Source organism: Stegostoma tigrinum, unplaced genomic scaffold, assembly GCF_030684315.1.
Source record: "Stegostoma tigrinum isolate sSteTig4 unplaced genomic scaffold, sSteTig4.hap1 scaffold_259, whole genome shotgun sequence".
In the NCBI taxonomy this organism is placed as follows: domain Eukaryota; kingdom Metazoa; phylum Chordata; class Chondrichthyes; order Orectolobiformes; family Stegostomatidae; genus Stegostoma; species Stegostoma tigrinum.
Window position 1 is genome coordinate 127,830 of NW_026728191.1, and position 10,196 is coordinate 138,025.

Genomic DNA, 10,196 nt, shown 5'->3' on the forward strand with positions numbered 1-10,196 from the left:
GTGGGTAGGACTCTAGGATAAAGGGATGTTCCCGGGTCCTTGAAAGTGGAGTCACAGGTAGACAGAGCGGTGAAGTGGGCTAATGGCACTTGGTGTTCGCCTTCATTGGTCAGAGCGCTGAGCTTCGGAGTTGGGACATTCTGTTGCAGCTATGCAAAACGTTGCGTGAGGCTGCATTTGCAGCACTAAGTGCAGTTCTGCACAGCCCACCATCGAAAAAGGGCATTATTCAACAAGAAAGAATAAAGTGACGATTTACTAGGATACTACACAGACTGGAAGTTTTGAGTTACAAGGAGAGGCTGGGCGGGCGAGGACTTTTTTCCCTGGAGTATAGGAAAACTTACGGAGTTTTTATAAAATCATGAGAGGCAGAGATAAAGTAGGCAGACAGTAGATTTTCCTTATGGTACAGGAGTTGATGACCAGGAAGTATAGGTTTAAGGGGAGAGCCACAACAGGGTCCTGAGGGGCAATATTTTCACACAGCAGGTGGGGACTGGTTGGAACAGGCAGCCAGAGATGGTGGTGGGAAATGAGTAGAATTTAGTAGTTCCAGAATTATTTGGACATCTACGTGGATGGGATAGGCATGGAGGGATGTGGGCCAAATAAGAAGGATGTGTTGGACTTGAAAGGGTTCAGAAAAGATATACAAGGATGTTCCCGGGATGTTGGAGGGTTTGAGCTACAGGGAGGGGCTGGGGGCTGTTTTCCCCGGAGCGTCAGAGGCTGAGGGTGGGGGGGTTGTGACCTTATAGAGGTTTATAAAACCATGAGGGGGGGGCATGGATAGGGCGAATAGACAAGGTCTTTACTCCCCAGGGGGTGGGGGGAGTCCAGAACTAGAGGGGCATAGGTTTAAGATGAGGGGGGCGGGGGAAGGGACCTGAGGGGGTAACATTTTCACACATTATAGGGAGGACAGTGTAAAGGTGGAGAGAGTTTAGAAGAGATTTACCAGGATGTTGCTGGGAATAGAGGGTTGGAGTAACAAGGAGAGTCTGCGACCTTTTGTCGCTGGAGCGCAGGAGACCGAAGGGTGACTTAATGGAAACTTATTAAGTCTTGAGGGGTATACAATAGGGTTAATGGTGGGAGTCTTTTCCCGAGGGGGTAGGGGAGGTGGTTTCAAGACAAGTGGGCACACTTTTGAGGTGAGAGAAGAGAAACGTAAAAAAGACACAAGGGGCATGGTTTACACAGAGGGTGGTTCGCGTGTGGAATGAATTTCCTGAGGAAGACAGGGGTGCGGGCACAGTTTCATAGATATTTGGATGGAACACATGAATAGGAAAGTTTCTGGGGGGGATATTGGCTAGGCACTGGCAGGTGGGACTGTTTTAGTTTGGGATTACGGTCGGCACGGACTGGTTGGGCCGAAGGGTCTCCTTCTGTGCTGCATGGCTCTCTGACTCTAATGCTCTATTAAAAGCCAAGAGGTATGAATGTTCCAAGTGTCAGCCCTGCTTCCTATCACACATTCTCATGCGGGTTACAGGAACACATCTGATCGTATGACAGTGAGCCAAAGACCCCATCCAGCCATCACTCCAGTGATTAATTCCCCTTTGGCAACTGATATGAAACTCGATATGAAACATTTCAACTATGGGAATTTGATATTTAACACATAAAATACCAGCAACAGATCGGTGATAATGTGTTAATTTTGCTGTGTGTGTGTGTGTGTGTGTGTGTGTGTGTGTGTGTGTGTGTAATTATTAGTGAATAAGTATTTCTGTTCTGTTTTCTCCTTGTCTTTCTGTATGCCTTGCTCTTTGTCTCTCTCTTTTTATGACTGTTTCTCTCTCTTTCAATCTCTCTCTTTCTGTCTGCTCTCTCTGTATGTCTTTCTGTACCACCATCTACACGGCACAAGTCAGGAATGTGATGGAATACTCCCCACTTGCCCCTGGATGGGGGCAGCCCCAATAACACTCAAGAAGCTCGACACCCTCCAGGACAAAGCAGCCGCTTGATTGGCACCACATCCACAAACATCCCACTCCCTCCGCCACCGACGCTCGGTCACAGCAGAGTTTCCCTTCTACAGGATGCACTGCAGAAATTCACCAAAGATTCTCAGGCAGCACCTTCCAAACCCACGACCCACTTCCATCTAGAAGGACCAGGGCTGCAGATACATGGGAACACCACCCCCGCTCGTTCCCCTCCGAGCCACTCACCGTCCCTACCTGGAAATATAACGGCCGTTCCTTCACTGTTGCTGGGCCAAAAACCTAGAACCCCCTCCCCTCGGGGGCATTGTGGGTCAACCCACAGCAGGAGTGCGGCAGCGGCTCAAGAAGGCAGCTCACCACCACCTTCTCAAGGGGCAACTAGGGACGGGCAAGAAATGCTGGGCCCGGCCAGTGACACCCACGTCCGACAAAATGAATAGAAGTGGAAAAGTAGGAGCAGGGGTAGGTTATCTCAAGACCCCTGCACCGTTCAATAAGATCGTGCCTGATCTTTAAGTGGACTTAGCTCCATTGACCCACCTGCTCACCGTAACCCTTAATTTCTTCAAACATCAAGAATCTTTGGCTAAAAGGCATTCAAAGACATAGCCTCACTGGGTGGGAGATTCCACAGATTCCCAACCCTTTGGTTGAAGAAGCTCCCTCTCAACTCTGTCCTAAATGTGCTCCCCCTTCACTTCGAGGCTACGCCCCCTTGTTCTAGGTTCACCTGTCCCCGGGAACATCCTCCCCACTTCTGTCTCATCCGTTCCCTTCATCCTTTTGCACATTTCTATCAGATCCACCAGCGCTCCCCCCCACCTCATTCTTCTAATGGTCCCAATCTCTCCTCATAAGCCAATCCTCTCAACTCTCCCTGTTCAAACTAGTGAACATCTACCACAATCCCCCTACCTCCCCAGTGCCCACTGCATCTTTTCTCAAGTAAGGAGAACCAAACTGTACACAGCGTTGCGAGCGTGGCCTGGCCAGCTCCCTGTACAGCTGCAGCATCACTTCACTGTTTTAGGTTTTATTGGTAGAGGGATTGAGTTCCAGAGCCATAACTGTAACAAACGCTAGTGCGGCCTCACTTGGAATATTGCATACAGTTCTGGTCGCCCCATTACAGGAAGGATGTGGAAGCTTTGGAAAGGGTGCAGAGGAGATTTACTAGGATGTTGCCTGGTCTGGAGCACAGGTCTTATGAAGAAAGGCTGAGGGACTTGGGTCTGTTCTCATTGGAGAGAAGGAGGCTAAGAGGGGATTTAATAGAGACATACAAGATGATCAGAGGATTAGATAGGGTGAACAGTGAGAGTCTTTTTCTGAGGATGATGACTTCAGCTTGTACGAGGGGGCACAGCTACACATTGAGGGGGATAGATGTAAGACAGATGTCAGAGGCAGGTTCTTTACTCAGAGAGTGCTAAGGGCGTGGAACGCCCTGCCTGCCAATGTAGGTAACTCAGCCACATTAGGGGCATTTAAACAGTCCCTGGATAAGCATATGGATAATGATGGGATTGTGTAGGGGGAGGGGCTTAGATTAGTTCACAGGTCAGCACAACATCGAGGGCCGAAGGGCCTGTTCTGTGCTGTGTTGTTCTGTGTTCTGTGTTCTATTACAGGCATATTTTTTGACATCCTTGCAGTGTGCAAACGAAATGATATTTTAGGGGCTGGTGGTGAGGATGTGCGATCCGACAGGAATCTCGTTGGAGGGTTTTTGATCTGAGGGCGCAGAAAACATGCCTAGCTGGGGCAAAGGGATCTGGGAGTCATGTTGAGGTCACACAAGGAGTTGGTGAGGCCCCTTCTGGAGCATGGTGCCCAGTTCCGGTCGCCCAGTTACAGGAAGGGTGCGATTAAGTTGGAAAAGGTTCAGAAGAGCTTTACTGGGAGTGGAAGACTAGAGTGTTGATAGATGGTTGGGGGCTTACTCTCGAAGATGCCAAGGGCCGCAGATGCTGGAGTCAGAGTCAACACAGTTTGGAGCTGGAGGAACGCAGCAGGCCAGGCAGCATCAGAGGAGCAGGAGAGTCAACATTTCAGGCTGGGACCCTTCTTCGGCGTTTTATTCCGCTGGAGCATAGGAGGTTGAGAGGTGACCTTACAGCAGTTTATAAAATCATGAGGGCTATAGGTAAGGTCAGAGGTGGTTTTCTTTTCCATAGGATGGGGGATTTCAAGACACACTTTTAAGGTGAGAGGAGAGAGATTTAAAAAAGACACAAGGGGCCATTTTTTTTGTTACGCAGAGGGTGGTCCGTGTGTGGAATGAACTTCCTGAGGATGCAGTAGGTGTGGGTACAGCTACAGCATTTATAGGCAATAGACAATAGGTGCCGGAGTAGGCCATTTGGCCCTTCAAGCCAGCACCACCATTCATTATAATCATGGCTGATCATCCACAATCAGTATCCTGTTCCTGCCTTATCCCCATAACCCTTGATTCCACTATCCTTAAGAGCTCTATCCATCTCTTTCTTGAAAGTATCCAGAGAGTTGGCCTCCACTGCCTTCCGGGGCAGAGTATTCCATACATCCACCACTCTCTGGGTGAAGAAGTTTTTCCTCAACTCTGTTTTAAACGGCCTCCCCCTGGTTTTTAAACTGCGTCCTCTGGTCCTGGACTCACCCATCAGCGGAAACATGCTTCCTGCCTCCAGAGTGTCCAATCCCTTAATGATCTTATACGCATCAATCAGATTCCCTCTCATCCTTCTAAACTCAAGAGTATACAAGCCCAGTCGCTCAATCTTTCAACATATGATAGTCCTGCCATTCCGGGAATTGACCTTGTGAACCTACGCTGCACTCCCTCAATAGCAAGAATGTCCTTCCTCAAATTTGGAGACCAAAACTGCACACAATACTCCAGGTGCGGCCTCACCAGGGCCCTGTACAGCTGCAGAAGGACCTCTTTGCTCCTATACTCAATTCCTCTTGTTTTGAAGGCCAGCATGCCATTAGCTTTCTTCACCGACAGGGCTGTTAAGAAGGCATACAGTGTTTTAGCTTTTATTAATAGAGGGATCAAGTTCCGGAACCAAGAGGTTATGGTGAAGCTGTACAAAACTCTGGTGCGGCCGCACTTGGAGTATTGTGTACAGTTCTGGTCACCGCATTATAAGAAGGATGTGGAAGCTTTGGAAAGGGTGTAGAGGAGATTTACTAGGACGTTGCCTGGTATGGAGGGAAGGTCTTACGAGGAAAGGCTGAGTGACTTGAGGCTGTTTTCATTAGAGAGAAGAAGGTTGAGAGGTGACTTAATTGAAACATATAAAATAATCAGAGGGTTAGATAGGGTGGATAGGGAGAGCCTTTTTCCTCGGATGGCGACGGCGAGCACGAGGGGGCATAGCTTTAAATTGAGGGGTGAAAGATATAGGACAGATGTCAGAAGTAGTTTCTTTACTCAGAGAGTAGTAAGGGAGTGGAACACTTTCCCTGCAACGGTAGTAGATTCGCCAACTTTAAGTACATTTAAGTCGTCATTGGATAAGCATATGGACATACATGGAATAGTGTAGGTTAGATGGGCTTCAAATTGGTATGACAGGTCGGCACAAGATCGAGGGCCGAAGGGCCTGTACTGTGCTGTAATGTTCTATGTTCTATGTACCTGCATGCTTGCTTTCATTGACTGATGTACAAGAACACCTAGATCTCATTGTACTTCCCCTTTACCTAACTTGACTCCATTGAGATAGTAATAGTAAAAGGACATTGGATAAGGACAGGGATAGGAAAGGTTTTGAGGTGTAGGGCCAGGAACAGGCAGGTGGGACGTTTTTATTTCTGAGGAAGGGTCAGCGGACCCGAAACATTACCTCTGATTTCCTTCCTCACTGGTGCTGCGAGACCTGCTGAGCTTTTCCAGCAACTTCTGTCCTTGTTCCTAATTTGGGGGTTATGTTCAGCATGGACTGGTTGGGCCGAAGGGTCTGTTTCCTTGTTGTGTGACTCTATGGCTCTGTGAGACACAAAAAGTTAACATTTATGCTCAATGGGACATGTGGGAAGGTAAATGGACTGTTAGCCTCTCCTTCACAGAGTCATAGCGATGTGCAGTGCGGAAACTGACCCTTCGGCCCAACACGTCCGTGCTGACCCACATACCATATTTTAATCCAGTCCCCATTTGGCCCCCTATCACCCTAAACCCTTCCTATGCATGTTCCCATCCAGATGGTTTTTAAGTGTAATTGTCCCAGCCCCCACCCACTCCCTTTGGCAGCTCATTCCCCACACATGCATCACCCTCTGTGCGAAAAAGTTACCCTTCAGGTCCCTTTTAAATCTTTTTGCCTCTCGCCTTAAACTTAAGCCCTCTAGTTATGGACTGCCCCACCCCCTGGGGGAAAGACCTTGTCTATTCACCCTATCCATGCTCCCTCATGATTTTATAAACGTCCATAAGGTCACCCCCTCAGCCTCCGACGCTCCGGGGTAAATAGCCCCATGCCCTCCCTGTAGCTCAAACCCTCCAGCTCCGGCAATATTCTTGTAAATCTTTTCTGAACCCTTTTGAATTTCAAAGAGTAAACAGTATAAAGACAGGGAGGCTTTTGCTGAAACTCTGCAAGGCACTGGTCAGACGCCAGCTGGAAAACCGGTGAGCAGATTTACTGAAGGAGAGATAGGCTGGGCTCGAAGGTAGCCCAGAGAGGGCGTTCACTTTGCTGATGCCGGGGATGGAGGAACGGTTTTATGAGGGAGAGGTCGGCTAGGTTGAGATTGGCGCTCGTTGGAGTTTAGAGGAACGAGAGGTGACCTTCCAGAAACGTGCAAGATTCACAGGGGGACCTGACAGGAGAGGCGCAGTGAGGCTTGATTGCCCTTGTGAGAGAGTCTAGTACCAGACAGTGTTGCCTCAGAATGAGGAGTCACAGAGTCATACAGCACAGAAACAGGCCCTTCGGCCTGTCCAGTCTGTGCTGACCATCATCCCAAACTAAACTGGCCCCACCTGCCTGCCCTTGGCCCATAATCCCTCCAAACCTTTCCCATCCACATACTTATCCAAATGTCTTTTAAATGTTGTAACTGTGCCCACACCCAGCCCTACCTCAGGAAGTTCATTCCACACATGATCCACTCTCTCTGTAAAACAGTTACCCCTGGTGTCTACCACTCTCCTCTCACTTTAAAAATATACCGCCCCAGCCCCCCTTCTTAGTCTTGAAATCCCCCACCCCAGGGACCCCAATCCACACACACCCACATGCACACACACACACACACACACACACACACACGCACACACACGCACACACATCTACACACACACACACACACACAAACACACACACACACACACACACACACACACACACACACACACACACTCATACACACACACTTCATTTAAAAATGAGCCAAGATAAATTACATCTGATTGCCTCTGATGAAGTGCTAGGCATAGAATAGAGGTTAATTGCCGCTTGTTCAGAACATTTGCTAATATTTTCTCATCACAAAGAGTATAAAAGATTTAATTTGAAACGTCATTGACAAATGCTTGGCATCTGTATTTGTCGCTGTAAATTCATCTCTTTGTTCATCTCTGTGTGTCATGTGTTATTTTTCAAATTTGCTTTATTATTGCCGCATGTATCTAGGTCGAGTGAAAAATGTTGTTTTGTGTGCAGTACATGTAGATCACGCCTAAAAGATGTGCCAGGGTAGTAGAACAGATTGAAGAATACAATGCTATGGCTGCAGAGAAGGTGCACAGAGAGCAAGACCAACATTAAATTTGAAATCTGAGAGGTCCATTTGACAGTCTAATGACAGCAGGGAAGAAGCTGTTCCTGAATCTGTTAGCCTTTGTGTTTAAGCTTCTTGTATATTTGTCTTATAAGTTTGCAGATGACACGAAGGTTGGAGATGTCGTTGACAGTATAGAGGGCTGTTGTAGGCTGCAGCGGGACATTGACAGGATGCAGAGATGGGCTGAGAGGTGGCAGATGGAGTTCAACCTGGATAAATGCGAGGTGATGCATTTTGGAAGGTCGAATTTGAAAGCTGAGTACAGGATTAAGGATAGGATTCTTGGCCGTGTGGAGGAACAGAGGGATCTTGGTGTGCAGATACATAGATCCCCTAAGAGTCGTGAGATCTTGTTGCAGCTCTATAAAACTTTGGTTAGACCGCACTTGGAATACTGCGTCCAGTTCTGGTCGCCCTATTATAGGAAAGATGTGGATGCTTTGGAGAGGGTTCAGAGGAGGTTTATCAGGATGCTGCCTGGACTGGAGGGCTTATCTTATGAAGAGAGGTTGACTGAGCTCGGACTTTTTTCATTGGAGAAAAGAAGGAGGAGAGGGGACCTAATTGAGGTATACAAGATAATGAGAGGCATAGATAGAGTTGATAGCCAGAGGCTATTTCCCAGGGCAGAAAAGGCTAACACGAGGGGTCATAGTTCTAAGCTGGTTGGGAGGAAAGTATAGAGGGGATGTCAGAGGCGGGTTCTTTACACAGAGAGTTGTGAGAGCATGGAATGCGTTGCCAGCAGCAGTTGTGGAAGCAAGGTCATTGGGGACATTTAAGAGACTGCTGGACATGCATATGGTCACAGAAATTTGAGGGTGCATACATGAGGATCAATGGTCGGCACAACATTGTGGGCTGAAGGGCCTGTTCTGTGCTGTACTGTTCTATGTTCTATGTTCTATGCTCTGTCTATGTGTGTTTGCCGTTCTTTGTGTCTTTGTCTATGTATAAGTATCTATTTGCTTTTGTCACACTGAAAGTCTTCAGAAGGACATAGATAGCTAGGTGACTGGGCAAGGCCGATGGAGTGCGATGTTGGTAAATGTGTGGGTCATCCGTTCTGGTTAGAATAACAGCAAAATGGATTGTTATTTAAGTGGCGAGGCATTGCAGCGCGCTGCTGTGCAGAGAAACCTCGGCCCCCTTGCATGTAAATCACCAAACGTTGGTTTGCTGGTGCAGCGGCTAGTTAAGAAAGCAAATGGAATGTTATCTTTCATTGCCAGAGGGATGGAGTTTAAAATCAGGGAGGCAGTGCTGCATCAGTTATCTTGTATATGGTGAGGCCACGCCTGGAGTACTGTGTACAGTTTGGGTCTCCTTACTTGAGAAAGGATGTAGTGTGCACTGCAGGGGGGTGCAGGGGAAGTTCACTCGGTCAATTCTGGAGTTGATAGAGTTGGCTTATGAGGGGAGATTGAGTAGACAGGGACTATGCTTGTTGGAATTTAGGAGAATGAGGGGTGATCTTACAGAAACTTATGAAAAATAATGAAGGAAACAGACAGGATAGAAGCAGGAAGGCTGCTTCCATGGGCAAGTGAATCTAGAAGGAGGGGAAAATGACGTGGCAGCAGATTTAGGACTGAGTTGAGGAAGAACATCCTCACCCAAAAGTTTGTGAATCTGTGGAATTCGCTGCCCCAGTCAAGATGCCTTGTTGAATGTTGTTAAGGCAAAAGTAGATAGATTTTTGAGGAGTAAAGGAGTTAAGGGTTATGGGGAGGGTAAGTGTGGCTGGGTCCATTGGGAAAGATCAACCACAATCTCATTGGCTGGGGGAGCAGGCTCGATGGGCCGGATGGCCCACTACTGCTCTTGTTTCTCAAGTTCTTACGTCTGTGTTGTTTCTGTGTGTGTTTTCCTCTGTACTTGTCTGCAGAGATGTGTTTATTTGTGAGTGTGTCTTTCTGCGAGTGTGTGTTTCTCTCTCTAACTGTCTCTCTCACTCCCTCTGTCTCTCTCTCTGTCTCTCTGTCTTTCTCTCTGTCCTCTCTCTCTGTGTCTATCCCTCTTTCTCTTCCCTCTCTCTCTCTCCCTCTGTTTCCCTATCTCTGTCTCTCCCCATCTCTCTCTGTCTTGTTCTCTCTCCCTCTCTCTCTATCAGTCTCTCCCTCTACCTCTGCCTCTCTCTCTGTGTGTCTCTCCTTCTCCCTCTGTCTCTCTCTCTCTCTCTGAGCATGTGTGTGTGTGAGTGTGTGTGTGTGTGTGTGTGTGTGTGTCTGTGTGTGTGTGTGTGTGTGTGTGTGTGTGTGTGTGTGTGTGTGTGAGTGTGTGTGTGTCTTTTCTCCTTCTCTGGGCTCCATCTCCACCTGTCACTTACTCCACCCCTCACCCACACCCCTCCTTTAGTGCATAGACTAACTTCTCTGTAACTGTGATGAATTGTGGAAAAGGGTCGCTGGACCTGAAATGTTAACTCTGTTTCTCTCGCGATGCTGCCAGACC